Here is a 17,091-nt window from a genome sequence, read left to right on the forward strand (position 1 = left end):
TATTGTTGAGAGTAGTTACTGCTTGGTGGTGAGCGAATGAGGACTAGATATGATTGAGAGAGGCAGTAAGAAATGTGAGCTGTGGGATCATGAGGAGGAGAGCTGCTAACTCAGTTTAGGGGTGTTCAGGAAGGTTCCTAAGAAGGGGTTATATTGGAGAGTCATTTTGAGAAGAATGATTTGAGGTTTCCCAAGCTTAGAAAATGATAAAAAGTTCCAGTTGGTGTAGTTGGGAGAAATGCTTGAAATTAAATGGATCCTAGAGAAAATCTAGGATCACCCAGAGAGTGCCAACTTCCACCTTGTAGACCAGCAGTGTGCCAAACATGAACTTTCATGAGATCCTCCTGAAGATCTTGTTAAAAATGTAGATTTGGAGTTTGGTCATGGGTGAAGTTCTCCATTTCTAATAAGCTGTAGACGAGGCAGATGATGCTGGTCCATGGGCCTCACTTTGAATAGCAAGGACATAGAGAATAGGAGAAGACCAGAAATGTTGGAATGACTGTACCACGTCTCTTCACATGTGCTAGAGGAGCTTACTTATGTTCTCTTCAATGCTTAATTTTCTTTTAGATCATCTCCTTGTGGTTTTATTTAAAGTTCTTATTCTCCATGGGCCTTCCCATGTTATTAAAGGAATAGGAAAAAACAAGAAGACTAGTTACGCCACAGGTGTCCACCCTGTTGTGTGCTGGTCATCAGTGTCAAAGGACCACAGTAAGCATGTTAGTACTTTTGTTAAACACCAAGCCACTCAATATTATCTTATCATTGCCTGCATTCCATCAGGTGCCCTGTCCTCTGCAATCTGCAAATTATTTTTGTTATGGTTTCTCAGTAGAGTATTTTTGGTCTGGATGGTGTGTTTCATCACTTATACTCCTAGGAGTATGATGGAACTTCCCTCCACCAGCCTCTGTATCTTCAGAAAAGACAAAATAGGATTAATCCAATCTGGTCATCAGTTGGAGGGTGAATTTGTTCTCCTAAAAAAAAAATTATAGTTATTGGTATATATACACAATGGAATATTACTCAGCATTAAAAGAGAATAAAGTTATGGCATTTGCAGGTAAATGGATGGAGTTGGAGAATATAATGCTAAGTGAAGTAAGCCAATACCAAAAAACCAAAGGCTGAATGTTTTCTTTGATATGAAGGATGCTGACTCATAATGACGATGGGTGCGGGGAGCATGGGAGGAATGGAGGGACTTTGGATAGGGCAAAGGGGAGGGAGGGGAAGGGAGGAAGCATGGGGGTAGGAAAGACAGTGGAATGAGATGGACATCATTACCCTAAGTACATGTATGAAGACACAAATGGTGTGACTTTACTTTGTGTACAACCAGTGACTTGAAAAATTGTACTCTATATGTATAATATGAAATGAATGGCATTCTGTCGTCATATATAACAAATTAGAATAAATAAATAATTTTTTAAAAATAAAATGAATTAATATGAACAAGAAAAAAATTATAGTTAAGCAAGCAGTTGAACTTCACATTGTCCAGAGCCTCCTTTAAGATGCATCTGGCATGGGTATTGAGGAATTTCTATGTGTGGGTGTGGTCATTCATTCTTGGCTTTCTGATAGATGAGGTCCTCAAACTTGGCTGCACATTAGAACCACCCAGGAAGCATAAAAAATGTTGATGGCTGACCTGAGGACTTCACTTCCAGAGATTCTAATTAATCAAACAGGAATACACCTAGGGCAATTCTAGTGTATAGTCAAGACAGAACTGCTTGGGAGGTAGACAGTGTCAGAGTCCATACCATTTATACCATGTTTTTAGTGTATCAGAAATTTGCTTGGGCCAACCAGGCACAGTGGTGCATGCTTATAATCTGGCATAGAAGGAGGCTACAGCAAAGGATCTCAAGGTCAAGGCCAGCCTCAGCAATTTAGCAAAATCCTAAGTAACTTAGCAAGATTCTGTCTCAAATTTTTTTTAAACAAGGCTTTTGGGTTTGTGGAAATGTCTAGATAGGAACCTATAATGGAAGAGATTGAAATACATGAGTGGTGTAAGATAAGGAGGGGATTCTGCAACACATCAGTCGTGGGTGGCCTTGATCAAGACACTGAACTTCATAGCTCAGGTCTGCGGAGTTATTTGCTTATGACAAAGTGCTTTCACTTGCAATATCTTATTTTCTCAAGAATTCTTAGGAGAGCAGGGCACCTTGCCCCTCTGATCCTCTCTGCACAGTCTTGCGTTGTCTGCGATTCAGCTGCAGCATCCCTGTGGCCTGTGGGCCTCCCACAGATTTTCCGGGCTGGGTCATGTGTGGCTTCCCCAGGCTCCCATGTTCCTGGCCGTCCCATCCTCTCCTGAAATTACTGTATTCAACTTTAAAGTATGCATTGGGGCTGTCACCCTGTGAGATGTAGTGAGAGGGTCACCATAACTTCTTCCTCCCTAGTCCATGAAGGGAGGCCTTCAGTAAATGACGAGTTAATTAATTAGTACATTCATTTCCACTTTAAAGATGGGGACACTGAGGCCCAGGGAGACTAAACACACCTCCAGTACTCTTAACCTTCCCTCATCTTTCTAAGCTCTGGATCCATCTTCTCAAAAGAAAATATTGGGACATTTTCTTGAACAACTTTGATAGCTCTAAAATGGGTTGGTTTGTTTTATGGTTTTAACTAGTATTGCCAAAATTCAACGAAACACTCCAGACAGGGGTGAATCAATCTCAAGAATAAAGATATGATCAAAGTAGTCCACCTTTTGGCAAGAAAGAAAATTCATATCACACCTCGCCCTAGAACAGGACCCCAGCCCTGACTGCCGGGCATTGTAATCCCTTCAGGGACCTTTGAAAAAAGTAGAACTTCCTGTCTGAAATCCCCAAGTGATTTTGAAGCAGAGAAATCAGGATTTAAGGTCTGCTTTTTGGTGCTCTTGGAGATTACTCATATTTGACCAGCAGTGAATGATTTTCAAACCTGGATTTTTAGTCAGGTAATGGTGGTACACACCTGTCATTGCAGTAACTGGGGAGATGGAGACAGGAGGATCACCCATTTCAGGCCAGCCTGGGCAATTTAGTGAGATTGTGTCTCAGAATAAAAAATAAGAAGGACTGGGGATGTAGTTCAGTGGTTCAACCCCCAGTAGCAAAACCCCAAAACAGGAACCCCAAACCCCCATTTTGATGAACCGTAAACAGCTGGCTGATCCCAAAGCAGCCTCAGCTGAGCAGCCACACACACTGCTGAGAAGAGGAAGTTGCCTTCTGCTTAAATCATGCCCTATCAGGGATGTGGCTATTGAGACTGGACTCTAGACCACTTAGAAGTAATTTCCTAATCAGTTAGGATGATGAGGAGGAGGAAGGCTGGGTGTGCCTGAAATTGAAAGAAGGGAAGAAATTCAGAACCACATCCCTGCTCTGTGAGGGTGAGACTGTCCCCAGATGGACTAAGATATGGGTATCATAATATTATTGCCATCAGGCAGCCCCTTTGGCTAAAGCCAATTAAGAGATTTTGAGAGTTGCAAAATTTTAAGGGTCAAGCAAGTATATTTTGTGGAGTTTAAATGAACACTACAGAATCCGGGTGGCCAGGTCCAGCCTCCCCTCCCTGTCTTCACAGAAGTTTCTCTGTCCTGGCCTCCCGCCTGCCAGCCCTGTCCTGGAAGCCTGCCCATCACAGTTTTAATTGTTAAATTCCAGGAGCGTGAATATATGTAAACATACAACAGGATGTTCCTCCCAGCTGTGTGGAGGGACCTGGAGCCAGCAAGACGGCCTCCTCCTTCAAATTGAGCAAAAGCTTCAGCTACGTTTACAGGAACGATAGTTGTGCGTTTTCATTTTTTAAAGGACTTTAAAAATTTCCACCAGTTGAGTATGTTTTCATCCACTCCTGGACTTACTTGAGTTAAGTACAAGATTTAAAAAAAAAAAAAGAAGATACTTGGTTTACCTTTTGGAACTTCAGCTTTTGAACATTTCTCTATATTTATTGTCATCTTTCAAAACAGTTTTACATTTACAAAAAAACTTGGGGAATTTGAGGTGCATGACAATCCATACGTAAGGAGAATCAGAAATATGGACTTGAGCTCCTTGCTTTTTTCAGCTTCTGAAGTCTAGCATGTATCACAGGGTTAGCAGAAAGAGAATATTTACCATTATACATATTTCTTTTTTTTCATTCAATAAGTTAAAAATTGGTAATGAATCATACCAAAAATAAGATTAAAAACAATATGTTCAGTGTTGCTAACACAAAATAGTGAGCTTTAGGCCATAGTTGATATCAACTTCAGATTTTACTAGTTAATTTTAAATTTTATTTTTGCCTCCTTGGGCAGCCCTCTGTCCATGAAAAGCTCATAGTTCTTTGCCTTTCTGATACTGGGGTTTGAGTGAAGTCATTTCCCTCTGGTTTTCATTTTACTGCCAGATTTCTTCTGCTAGTTCCAAAAAAGCCCTCTCAAACCACTTTTGACCAAATTTGGTCGCTGCTAACACATCTCAGGATTCTTGTGTAATTTCTCTCTGGTTTTCATTTTACTGCTAGACTTCTTAGGCCTCTTCCATAAAAACCTTCTCAAATGACTTCAGACCAAATTTGGACCCTGCTAAAGTATCTGCTTAGGTATAATTTCATGAGTGCCTCTCCTTACGGATGATCTCCCCTTGAGTGGAAGTTAGGTCTTGTGAGGCCCTTCTAATGAAGAGCATATGGTCATGGTGATGGGATGCTACTTCTGAGGCTTGGGTACAAACAGAACCTACATTCCTGCTGCTCAAGTTCTTTGGCTGTCTCCCTTGCTCTGAGAGAAACCAGCCTCCCTCCATGTTGGATCTGCCTCATGGAGAGACATATGGCAAAGGACTGAGGGTGTCCTCCAACCAACAGCCCAGGAGGAACTGAGTCCTGCCTGTTAGGTCATAGCTAGCAGTGAGCAGTGAGATGCTTGGTAAAGGTCATAAAGTGTTCTTGAAATTACCTCAAGTTCCTCCTTTGTGATGAGGTCAAAAAGTGTTCTTTAAATTACTTTTGGAAATGACAAAATCATAGAATTTGCAGGGAAATGGATGGCATTAGAGCAGATTATGCTAAGTGAAGCTAGCCAATCCCTAAAAAACAAATGCCAAATGTCTTCTTTGATATAAGGAGAGTAACTGGGAACAGAGTAGGGACGAAGAGCATGAGAAGAAGATTAACATTAAACAGGGATGAGAGGTGGGAGGGAAAGGGAGAGAGAAGGGAAATTGCATAGAAATGGAAGGAGACCCTCAGGGTTATACAAAAGTACATACAAGAGGAAGTGAGGGGAAAGGGAAAAAAAAAAAACAAGGGGGAGAAATGAATTACAGTAGATGGGGTAGAGAGAGAAGATGGGAGGGGAGGGGAGGGGAGGGGGGTAGTAGAGGATAGGAAAGGCAGCAGAATACAACAGACACTAGTATGGCAATATGTAAATCAGTGGATGTGATTCTGCAATCTGTATATGGGGTAAAAATGGGAGTTCATAACCCACTTGAATCAAAGAGTGAAATATGATATATCAAGAACTATGTAATGTTTTGAACAACCAACAATAAAAATTAAAAAAAAATAAAATACTTTTGGGTCCTTCTTTAAACTATCTTAAGAAATCAAATGGTGGAATTTAATCTGTAGAAAACAAAAGTAAGGGAGCTATTTGTAAAACACGTCAAGAGAAAAGGATTCATGGGACCAACTCTTGACAGGGTTCCCTGAGGTTGATGTGAAGTTAGGAGTTATGGCTATAAGCATCTCCAATTTTCTGGGAAGAAAGATTCCTTTAGTAACACAGGTGCATTAAGGTAACTTCTGACCAACTATTGACCCCAGTGCCCACATCAATGTGGAATTGACTTGTAGATGAAGCCACCCTAAATAGGATGGCCACCATGACAGTTCCGAAGAGGACTAATTAAGGTGAAAAATTTCACCACCCAACATGAAGGAGGAGTTGAACACCTCATTGACAAAGGTCGTGGAAGGGGGACCCCAGATTTCAAGTTAAACATAGAATAATAATAAATGTGGGGACAGCATTGTCTCCTTTGTTGTTCTCTGCTCAGAGATGGCCCACTCTCTCTCTTGAGAGTGCTTTCTGCTTAAGCCTCACTTTGCTTTTACTTTACTTTCACCTCTAATAAACTTCTCTGGCGTGACTTTTGGTGTTTGACTTTAAATTTTCTTGTGTCGCAACACAAGAACCGAGGTTTGGAGTTTCAGCTTCCTGCTTGCCTGTGACACTGCCAACAACCCGAGAGTACGCTAGGAATTAGATCCTCCCAGAGTGAACTTTCAGGTGACTGTAGTCTGGTTGACACCTTGATTGTAGCCTCGTGAGAGATCCTGAGCCATGCCCTGCTTGCCAAGCATCTGAAACTGAGATGATAAATGCTTGTGTTCTATACTGCTAAAGTTTGGTGTATTTTGTTAGGCATCTAGCTATATCTAACTAATATGAGAACAAAGACTTGAAAGTTCAGCTGAAGTGTCCCCTGCCGTTGGGCAGCTTACAGTTTATCTACTATAATTTCTTTGGTTGTTAGGCATTACTGATAAGGCAAGGTGTGAACCCATTACCCTTACTTATTTCCTGATAAAGAGTTGTAACAAAAAATAATTCAAACTTCAGATTTTGCCCCACATATTTCTTTAGTTTATTTTTTTGTATAAGCAATACATGCAAGAGGTACAATCTTCACCAACTACAAAACGATGTTGAGTATAAGATGTGCCTCCTTGTCCTCTTTGACCCCATTACTCACTCCCCTTCTCCAAATGTCCCAGCCATTCCCAGTTCACTGGTTAACTTTCTAGGGAAGGTCTACACGTTTCCAAATAAGTACAAACATGCCCCCTGCCCCCAAACAAATGGCAGTGGAATTTAACAAATTCTACAGATTAAATTAAATTTGCCTAGATAGAGACAGATAGAAATCAGATTGAAATCTTAGGTGGTTTCTGCCTTTGGAATCTGCTCTCAATTGAAGAGATAAGAGCTGGAGGAAACAGCTGGAAAACATCAGGGAGAAAAGAAAGTGGTCAGTCACCTGTAGCATAAGGGTGGGCTGCAGAGGGCTTCAGAGAAGCCTTCTGGTTTACCCACTTGCCTTCGGGCAAAAACACCCAGGTGTGCTTCTTTTGAAAAGCTTCTACAATGACATTTGCTGTTGACCTTTGGGGAGGGCGGGATGGGAGGAGTAATTTTCTATATTAGAAAATGTACCAATCTGTCCAGTCTTTTGATATTTCTGGTGAGCTTCACCCTAAGAACCCTTCCTATTGTGAAAACTTGCTTTGTTTTTGTTGGTCTTGCAGTGCTGGGGGTGAAACCCGGGCCTCCTGTATGCTAGGAAAGCACCCCACGAGCTGCGCTCCTAACCCCAAATTGCATGGTTGCTCCTGGTTACTTCTAAGAAGTTAATATGACTCTGAGCTGGACGGGGACTGGGTGCTGAGGACAGAGGCAAAGAGAGAGAGGGGCTTGCTATTGGACTTCCACTTCTCTCTGTGCCCAAGGGCCTGATCTGAGTCCCTAAGTGTTATTAATTGGGGTGGGGGTGTCCCAGGCTACCAGAACAAGAGTTGATCTCTTCCCTGGCTGGCCTGAGACCCTCGTCACACATCTTTACCTGCTCCCGGCTCAGTATCCTTTCTGTGAACTGAAGGTGATGAAACCAAATCATTAAGCTGGATCATTAAACCAGCTTCATGGTAAGTGCAGATAATTCATGCCCAGCAAGAGGTTGACTTAGGAGTTTGAGGTGGTGTTATTATTCCAGGCATTACCTTTAAACTGACAGGTGGCCTGCCAAAGGAAGTCGCAGTGGAGGCCAAGCGGACAGACTCTGGCTGAACACAGAGGTCAGGTTTGTTTCCTGTATGTGGACTGTCAGCTCAAGTGAATCGAATCCTAAAGTTGACTTACCTGGTTGTTATGCCAAGTAATAAGAAGAACTAATCCTGTTTATTTTTGTTTGGAAACTATAGAAAAGGCAGCCTTCAAACAAATCGTACTGTTGTTTCCATGACTCCTGCTTCCCGTGACTGGAATTCAGTGTCATCTACCCTTGTGCTGGTGCCATTTTTTCTTTTATTGCTATTTTTCTTTTATTTTAGATTTTTTCTTTTATTGTGACTAAAGCAACATAGGAGAGGACAGATTTTAAATGTTTACTTAATTTTGACACTGCTCCCCAACAGAGTCTCTTGCTCTAGGTAGAAGCACTAATTAATGTTTCTTTATTTTAGGCCAATCATCTGTGACCCTGATAATGTGGTCAGACCCCGATCGGATCCTTCTCTCCCTGCCTCTTTCTCTTCCCTCTTCCTCCTTTTTTCTCTTCTTCTCCCCATCCCTCTCCAAATATTTGAGTACCTACTATGTGCCAGGCTCTTCTAAATATTTTGGATGCAGCAGAGATAAAAAGAGTCAAAGTCCCTTACTTCCTGCCCTGATGGCACCTTCATCTTCGTAAGGACAGACAGAGGAAACCAACACGTGGCATGAACATTTATCACATGATGACAAATGCCATTAGAAAAATAGCAGGAGGAGTAGACGAGGCCAAGGGCTGACTAGTTTGTTCAGGTGACTGGGGAGGCCTCATTAGGAAGGTGACCTTTCATCCAGTCAGCAAATATCTCTGCCATGTTTCCTGTGTCTTGGGCTCTGCTCTCAGGGCTGGGGATGTGTCTGAGTGACAGGATGAGAGTAAGCTGGTGGAAAGAGGCAGATCATCCATGCATTTAGAGTCTGTCCAAAGATTGGAATTGCTATAGGACACAGTGTAAAGAAGGGATCCCGGGGGTTGGGGTTGCACAGTTCAAACATGGTGGCAATCGGGCTGGTTCCCTAAAAAGGTGATATCTCAGCTAAGGTGGTCTCTGCAGGGGGCTGAGCCCTGTGGCTACTGGGGACGATGGGCTCAGGGACAGATACTGCACAATACTGGGGATCGAAGGGATTGGGGGGATGTTCCAGAAGCTACCAGGAGCAGAGAGGGTGTGTGGACAGAGGAGAGGGAGTGAGGGTGGAGAAGAGGAAAAGAGAGTGGGTAGATTGGGGTTCAGTGTGAGAGAAATGAGAACCCACAGCAGGCAGGACTTTGAGCTAAGGAGTAACAAGATGCTTCTGAAAAAATCCATCTGCTTTCTGTGCTGAATTCAGTCTGGAGGTGCCTGGAATCCAGGTGACAGATCATGGGACTTCAGCCAGGCAGGGAGCAGGGGGATGGGATGAGGTTGTAGGTTCTGGAAACCTTTGGAAGGCAGAGCCAACAGTGGATCTAGCACAGGGTGGAGAAAGGAAAGTCCAGACATCTCCAGGTGTTTGGCCAGAGCTCCTGAAAGGGTGGGGTTGACTTTCACTGAAGTGAAGGAGCCTAGGAGAAGAGTGGGGTTAGGAGTGGGGATGAGCCGGGCACAGTGGTGCATGACTGTAATCACAGCAGCTTGGGAGGCTGAGGCAGGAGGATCGTGAGTTGAAAGCCAGTCTCAGCAAAAGCAAGGCATTTAGCAACTCACTGAGATCCTGTGTCTGAATAAAATACAAAATAGGGCTGGGGATGTGGTTCAGTGGTCCAGTCCTGAGTTTAATCCCCGGTACCCACCCCCTCCACAAACAAAATAGTGGGGATGAGAGGCTCTGTTATGTTTGAGTCAAGAGCTGAAGTTTTAAAATTAGCTTCCTTTTGCAATTAAAAAGACAAAGGAACCACCCTCCTCTTCAATAAAATACTAAGTGTGTGTAGCATCTGTTGCCAAAGTGTATCCTAATGAGAAGAGGAAACTAAAAACTTGCTTGCACTCTTTTCTTCCCTGACGTTCTTCCCCCCCAGCCCCCAACCCTCATGAAGGAGGGGTGAAATGCTGCTGCTTGGCCCAGGGACCAACCCACCCCTCCCCTGCTGCACTCCTTGTTGGCCTCTGCCCTTGTCCTGTCTACAGGGACAGTAGGAATTTGCTGCAATCTTGTCTTGGCCACAGATTAGCACTGTCTCTTCCTGGAGTTGCTGGTCAGGGTTATCATTTCCAAAGGGCTCATCTGATTGGGACAGTTCCAGTTGGGGAGGACCCAGGTTTCTTGCTGGATGGGCTCTCCGCCTCCTCACCTCTGCTGGTGCTTCAGACCTCAGGGCCCAGCTCATTTCTTCGGGGACATCTTCCTAGCCTCCTCTCTCTGCTCTGAGTCCCCATTGTCCCGGGGGCTCCTCCATCAGTGTAAAGGAATATTTCTGTGGACTAGAATCCTGTCTGCCCCCCTCAGTCTTCAGCTTCCTGGAGACAGGAGCCAAGCGGCTCTCCTGCAGCTAACTGAGCACCTGTCATGAAGTCGGGTGACACCTGTCCTGTGCTGGGAAGCCTCTAATGGCCTCCCCTTTTCAGTACATGAATTCCAAGTGCCTCTAACCCACAAGGCCTTCCCAGCCTTGCCTTGCTCTGCTTTCCAGCCTCTTGTAACCACTGCTGTCCTCGTTCCTCTGCCTAGGTACACTGCAGTGATTGAGCTACTTCTGTATACACAGTAGGGCTGATCCTTTGCCCCAGGTGTCCTTCTCCTGAACACCTCCTCCTTTCATTCCCTCCTCCCTGCCAACCTGCTCAGGGTCCCGCAGGATCTTCAAGGCCCAACTCAAATGCCATCCTTCCTCCACCCTTGACTGATCATCAGGTCAATTGAGCTCTCTGCATTCTCTGTCTAGCCCCAGGAGCAATGGATTCCAGTTAGACCACTGTTTCTGCATAGACTACGTGTGGATGAGGTAAGGTTGGGGCCCATATTTCCTTTGGCCTTACATTCTTATCTACAGGTACTTTCTAGACTTACATATACAGGCACTTTATATATTATGTACGCTTATATCTTTCATGTATTTATCTTATCTTTATATACTTGAGTATACTTTGTATCTTTTATATATTTATATTCTTATCTTTAGATACTCTATGTGCTTATATACTTTATATATAAAAAATTACTTATTTTATTGCATTGATTTGGGAGTAATAAAGGAAACAGTGAACCTTTATATTTTAGGGGGTTTGTTTCCTAGGATTAATTCTTTTTGTTTTGTTCTGTTTGGGTACTGGGGATTGAACCCAGGCCTGCTCTACCACTGAGCTACATCCCCTGTCCTTTTTATTTTGGGGACAGGACCTCACTAAGTTATTGAGACTGGCCTCAAATGTGCCACCCTTCTATCTCAGTCTCCTGAGTCACTGGAATTAAAAACATGTGCTACCATGCTTCATCCTAGTATTAATTTTAACTCTTCTGTTAACCAAGTTACAGATTTGGCCTCAGAAAACTTGGGAAGGTTTTGTTTTGGGGAGTTAGTTTTTGTTTTCCTTTTTAGCACAACTTTAGGAAAGTTTTTAAGAATCAAATCCAATGTAATAGACTTCTTTATAAAAACCAATAGAACATAGTTTTTAAATATAAACCAATATAAATACTTCTTTGGAATAGAAACACTGTAGCCATGCTTTCTGAGAGCCATTATGTTGATGACTGTTTTTATCACAACATCTGTGGTGGGAACTGGAACTCTAAGCACAGGTTTATTTGCCTTGAAGCTAATGGTACACCCTGTTGATTCCCTCCCAGATGTCTCTAGAGAATTTCTTTGCCCTGAGCTGTGTTACCTTTGGAATGTGTTTTGTTGTTGTTGTTTGTTTGTTTGTTTTTCTGGTTGTTCCTACCATACTGCTAAGTGTACCCTTGAGTTACAGGAGAACTAATTTATCTTGTTTGGTTCTACTCATATCTTTGGAAACTGAATGCGTTCTGATCAGCTCATTGGCTTCCAAGGTCAGGAATTACAGTAAGATGTAGACCTGAGGCCCTACCCCATGCACGCACCCTGTCACTTGTGTGGACTGAGTGAATCATAAGGCCCAGAGGACAACCTGTCACTTATCAGAAAGGAAGCTCTGCCATTGGCTTTTGAAGTGCACTTACCTAAAAATAACCCCTCAGCCGGATTTTTGGAAACTTGAGTAAGGGAAACTTGATGATCTCAGGTCATTTGGGAATTATAAAAAAGGCGACGGAGAGACCAGGAAGTCAGGGAATTGTGTCCCACGTCCAGTGCTGAGTCCAGTACTTAGAAAGGAGATGATGATATCCTGGTTCCTTCTAAAGCAGCAGGGGAAAGTAGGAACATCTCAGAAATGTTTGTAAAAATGATTGTCTGCTTTCACTTTATGGGTTCAATAAAACCACGTGAGTGTGTAAGGGATCTTACGTATCCAGTCAAGTAGTTTGTCTGCATTAGAAATAGCTCTATTTGGATTTTATGAAATGGTTGTGAAAAAAGATTTACCATCTTGCTGGGCGCAGTTTCAGCTCAGGAGGCTGAAACAGGAGGATAACAAGTTCAAAACCAGCCTCAGCAAGGTGAGGCTCTAAGCAACTCAGTGAGACCCTGTCTTTAATAAAAAGACAAAAATAGGGCTGAGGATGTGGCTCAGTGGTTGAGTGTCCCTGGGGGGGAGGGTCCCCAGTACCCCCCCCCAAATTTTACCATCTTAATTCTCATCTTTTGCAACCAGCATTAAATCCTGACCTCCTCCTGAGAAGGGTTAAAGTCCATATATATAAAATATATTGTTTTAGTTATAGATGGACACAATACCTTTATTTTATTTATTTATGTGGTGCTGAGGATCAAACCTAGTGCCTCATACATACTAGGCGAGTGCTCTACCACTGAGCCCGAACCCTAGCCCTAAAGTCCTTATCTTTAATAAAGAGGTAACACTAAATTATCCATGTCTGGCTGTCCATTATGTTCTGCTCCATTTCCTCAACACTGAAGCATGTCAGCTTATTTTAACCTAAAAGAGTGTGTATGTGTGTATTTTTGGCCCCCAGTACTGGGGATTGAACTCCAAGGGGTGTTTTACCACTGAACAACATCCCCAGCTCTTCTTATTTAGTTATTTAGAATTTTGAGACAGAGTCTTGTTAAGTTGCCTAGGCTGACCTCAGACTTGAACAGCTGAGATTGCAGGAGCTCACCACTGTGCACCGCATATCTAGATGTATATGGCCATGAACTTGGAATCATCAGCATGGAAGAGGGAGCTGATTAGATCTTGATCTCCTGTCAGGGCAGATCTGGGAAGAAAGGGGTCACTGAAGAGCAAGGAGTCTTCAGGGTAGAGAGGTTGCATGGCTGGCGATGGTGGGTATGGCAAGGCACAGATGCTGGTCAGTGGTTTTGAGCAATGCAGACACTGGCTCTTCTTTCTTTCCCCTCCCCTCCCCTTTACCTGCCTAGACGGGAGACTATTGAACAAAGAGGCAGTTTCTGGCTTGCCTGTATATTCTTTCTAAAGCCACCTGTTCCTTAACATCAGGAGCAGAGCACTAGACACCTGGGAGGATCCATCTCACACACTGGGAACCTCCCAGATTCTTAAGGGAAGTCAGAGGGTGGGCACTTTTACTTAGGCTTCTCAGTTCCTTCCCAAGCAGCTGGGAAAGTAAAGACATCTCGGAGTTGTTATTTATAGAAATTATCACCCTCTTTTGCTTTTTGGGCTTTGTAACTGATTAGAACGATTGCTGCTGTGGTCTGCCCAAGAGTTAAACTTTTCTCTTGGGCGTGTGTTTTATTTGACAGCATAACTCATTTCCTCCTTGCATCAATTTCCATTTTTGTCCTTGGCGTAGGGCTTATTACCATCTTGGCATGCCACCATCTCTTCCCTTTTATATTTAGAATTTAGAGTAAGGATTAGCAAATGTAATATTTTGAATCCTGCATACTGACTTAGGTCGGTAAAATACACAATAGGGAAAGCTTTAAAAGCTTAGCTTTGTTGGCACATAAGCAGTAAAAATAGCCTTTTAGAATTTTAATCTGGGAGATATTTTTCCTCTCTCAGTTCCTGTGGCTTGCTAATTTTAGGATTTAGGGATGGCTTTGGAGAATCCATGTGCTTCTAGGATTCTTTTTAGTGGATTGAAAAAAATAATCCTTCTATCTCCTTAGAGAAATTGTATCTAGAATGTTGGTAGCTTGAACATACTGTCAGTTGCCTAGTTTTTTACTCTATAGATTTTCTTTTTTCTTATCAATTTTTAAGTTTGCTGTGTTTTCATGAATGAAGGAACAAATCAATTGCTTGCTGGTTTAAGATGCCCATCTTATAGCCAAGTACTTAATGACATCTTGGATTTCCTGGACAGGCACTGTTCAAAAGGAGTGTCTGCCCTGATGGAAGAGCTCTATATTTAGCCATTAGCTACATGTGGCTGTTGAGCCCTTGAGATGTGGCAAGTACAATCAAGGGACCATCTTTTAACTGAATTTTAAATAGCCTCATGTGGCTAGTGGCTACTGTATTGGAAAGCACTGTGGATCTGGACTATACTTACCTGAGACAACATGTCTCTTGGGCAGCAGGAGGCTTTCTGAGGGGCTAGAGCTTGTATCTGGGAGATGATTCTAGAATCAGACAGGCTTGTGATGCTGGGGCTTTCCCAACCCCTCGGGCTGTGGGTGTGCTGGACCTGAGCTCTCCCAGGGAGGTGATCTGCTGGCCTTAGTTCTGAGAGCTCCAATCCTTAAATGCCAAAAGCCTGGCTGAGACTGGCTCCCTGTTGCCCTGAGGATAAACTCTAAGCTCCTTAACAGCCTTTGTGATCTACCTCAGTCACCTTTCCCCTGTTTACTCATCACTTTCCCCATCACCTGCCCATGACTTAGGAAGACTTTCAATTCCAACAACAGGTGGCGTGCAGTCTCGTCTCTAGACCTTTCCATGCACTGTGTCCTCCGCCTGAAATGCCCTTTCCCTTCCCGTTAGCTGGCTCACTCCTATACATCCTGTCGGTCCCAGTTCAGATCTCAGTCCCTGCAGCCCCTCTGCTGGGGATTTCTTGATCCCTTTCAGGACAGATGGGTGTTCTCACTAGTATGCATCCCTAAGAGGATCAATATCATATCACCTTCCACTCTATTGAAATTGCTGACTCACACACAAGTCTCTCCTTTTATGTGAGAGCCTCTCAAAGTGTGGACCCTGGACCAGCAGTATCAACATTACCAAGAAATGCAGATTCCCGGGCCCTGGCTCAGAACTCCTGAATCTGAAATTCTGATGGTGGAATCTGTCAATTTTGGCAATCCCTGCAGGGGATTCTTGTGCATGTAAGAATTTGGGAGCCACTGGACTGCCCCCTAAGCCCCATGAAGGTAGAGAGACCCATTATTACCTGTTTGCTACCCTAATCCTAAGCACATACCCTGGCCTGGAAGAGTAGATACTCAAGAACACATCCAGACAGGAAATCTCAGGAATGCTTTGGGCAACTTGTCGGCTCTTGAAATTCTTTTATTTGAAATTAACTTTAGTCTCTTTTCCTTTCTTCAGAAATGATTGGGGAAAAAAAATCAATACTTTAAAAAACTATTATTGTGGTAAAATATACAAAACATAAAATTGATCATTTTAGGGCTGAGAGTATAGTTCAGTGGTAGAACACTTGCCTACCAATACAAGAAGCCTTAATTTCCATCCCCAGCACCAAGCGCATGTGTGCATGTGCACACACAAACATTTAACCAATTTAACCATCTTGAAGTGTACATTTAGTTTAGTGGCATTACATACAACATTCACATTGTTATGTAACATCATCCATCATCCATCTCCAGAATGGGCTGATTGACACTCAGTACTCATTAAACAAATTCAAACTCTGTACTTATGAAACATCTTCCCTTCTCACCCACTCTGCTCCAGCCTCTGGTGTCCATGGGTCTACTTTGTGTCTGGATTTGACTGCTCTAAGAAATTCCCATAAGTGGTTTCATGTGGTATGACATCATACTTACATAATATCTTTGAAGTTTATCTAATGTCATAGCATGTGTCAAATTTCCCTTTTTAGAGTATTCACTTAAAGTAAGTAATGAGGACTTATTTTGAACAATTTACTAAGGTGCATTGCCTAGCAAATGTGAATTTAAAAATACTAAGTAACCTAGTGTTTTTGACTTGGAAATTCAATCCAAATCCACACTGGAGGAAAAAGAATACATGTGACTGACTCAACATTCATTTTATTGAATTTTTTAATTAAAAATTTTTTTTACAATCTGTCTTTAAAGAATAAAATAAGAAAAAAAAACTTTCCTTTTTAAAGCTGAATAATTTTTCATTGCAGGTATATTCCACATTTTGCTTATCAGATAGCTATTTGGATTGTCTGTACTGCTTGGTTGTGTGCATAATGCCTCTGTGAACATAGGTATGCAAATATCTAATTAAATACTGCTTTCAGTTATTTTGAATATATACCCAGAAGTGGGATTGCTGGATCATATGATAATTCTATTTTTAATTTTCAAAGAAACTGTCATGCTGCTTTCCACAGTGGCTGCACAATTTTATGTTCACCAGCAATGCACAAAAGTTCCAACTTTTTCATGACTGCATGGTGACGCACTCCTATAATCCCAGCAACCCAGGAGGTTGAGGCAGGAGGATCACAAGTTCAAGGCCAGCTACAGCAACTTAGGGAAACCCTCAGTAACTTCATAAGACTGTCTCAAAATAAAAGATAAAATAATAAAAAAAAGCATTTGGGATGTAGCTCAGTGGTAAAGTGTCCTGGCGTCCAATCCCCAGCACCCCCCCAAAAAAAGAATCCAATTTTTCCACATCTTCACCACACTTATTTTCTATTTTTTTGATAACTGAATACTTAAAAGAGAAAAGTTAATTAAAGAATAATTCAGAGAAACAGAAAATCTCCATTTTTTCTCCAAACTTTCTTAAATATATTTGTTTGATCAATGAAAACCTATATACTACCTATAGTATAACTAGTTACTGAATTGAAAGAAAGAAAATCACTACTATTTAGTCCACTTAGTCCCATTTGGTCTTAACAAAATTGAAAATGTTTGTTAGGATTTGAGAAAAAAATGCATATGAAAACTTACAGGTTGAAATGTTACTACTAGTTCCTGATATAGTTTGTAGAATAGACTCCATCTTTAGAGAACAATGTTTTGGTGGTGACCATTCCATTCTCAGAATTTATGT

The 17,091-nt window shown here is 42.3% G+C and overlaps 1 protein-coding gene across 2 annotated transcripts in view; it reads left to right on the forward strand.

The window, feature by feature from the left end:
- Nucleotides 1–17,091, forward strand: part of Atp8b1 (ATPase phospholipid transporting 8B1) — a 115,693-nt gene that overhangs the window by 15,807 nt on the left and 82,795 nt on the right. Inside the window, exon 1 of one of the 2 annotated variants that reach the window (XM_015482352.2) lies at nt 10,763–10,787. The exons of the other annotated variant lie outside the window; for it this stretch is intronic. The gene's annotated coding sequence lies outside the window, so the exon portion shown is untranslated. Of the gene's footprint in view, nt 1–10,762; nt 10,788–17,091 lie in introns of those variants that run through there. 2 annotated transcript variants of the gene reach the window in all.

This window comes from Marmota marmota, unplaced genomic scaffold (genome assembly GCF_001458135.2).
Source record: "Marmota marmota marmota unplaced genomic scaffold, marMar, whole genome shotgun sequence".
Classification (NCBI taxonomy): Eukaryota; Metazoa; Chordata; class Mammalia; order Rodentia; family Sciuridae; genus Marmota; species Marmota marmota.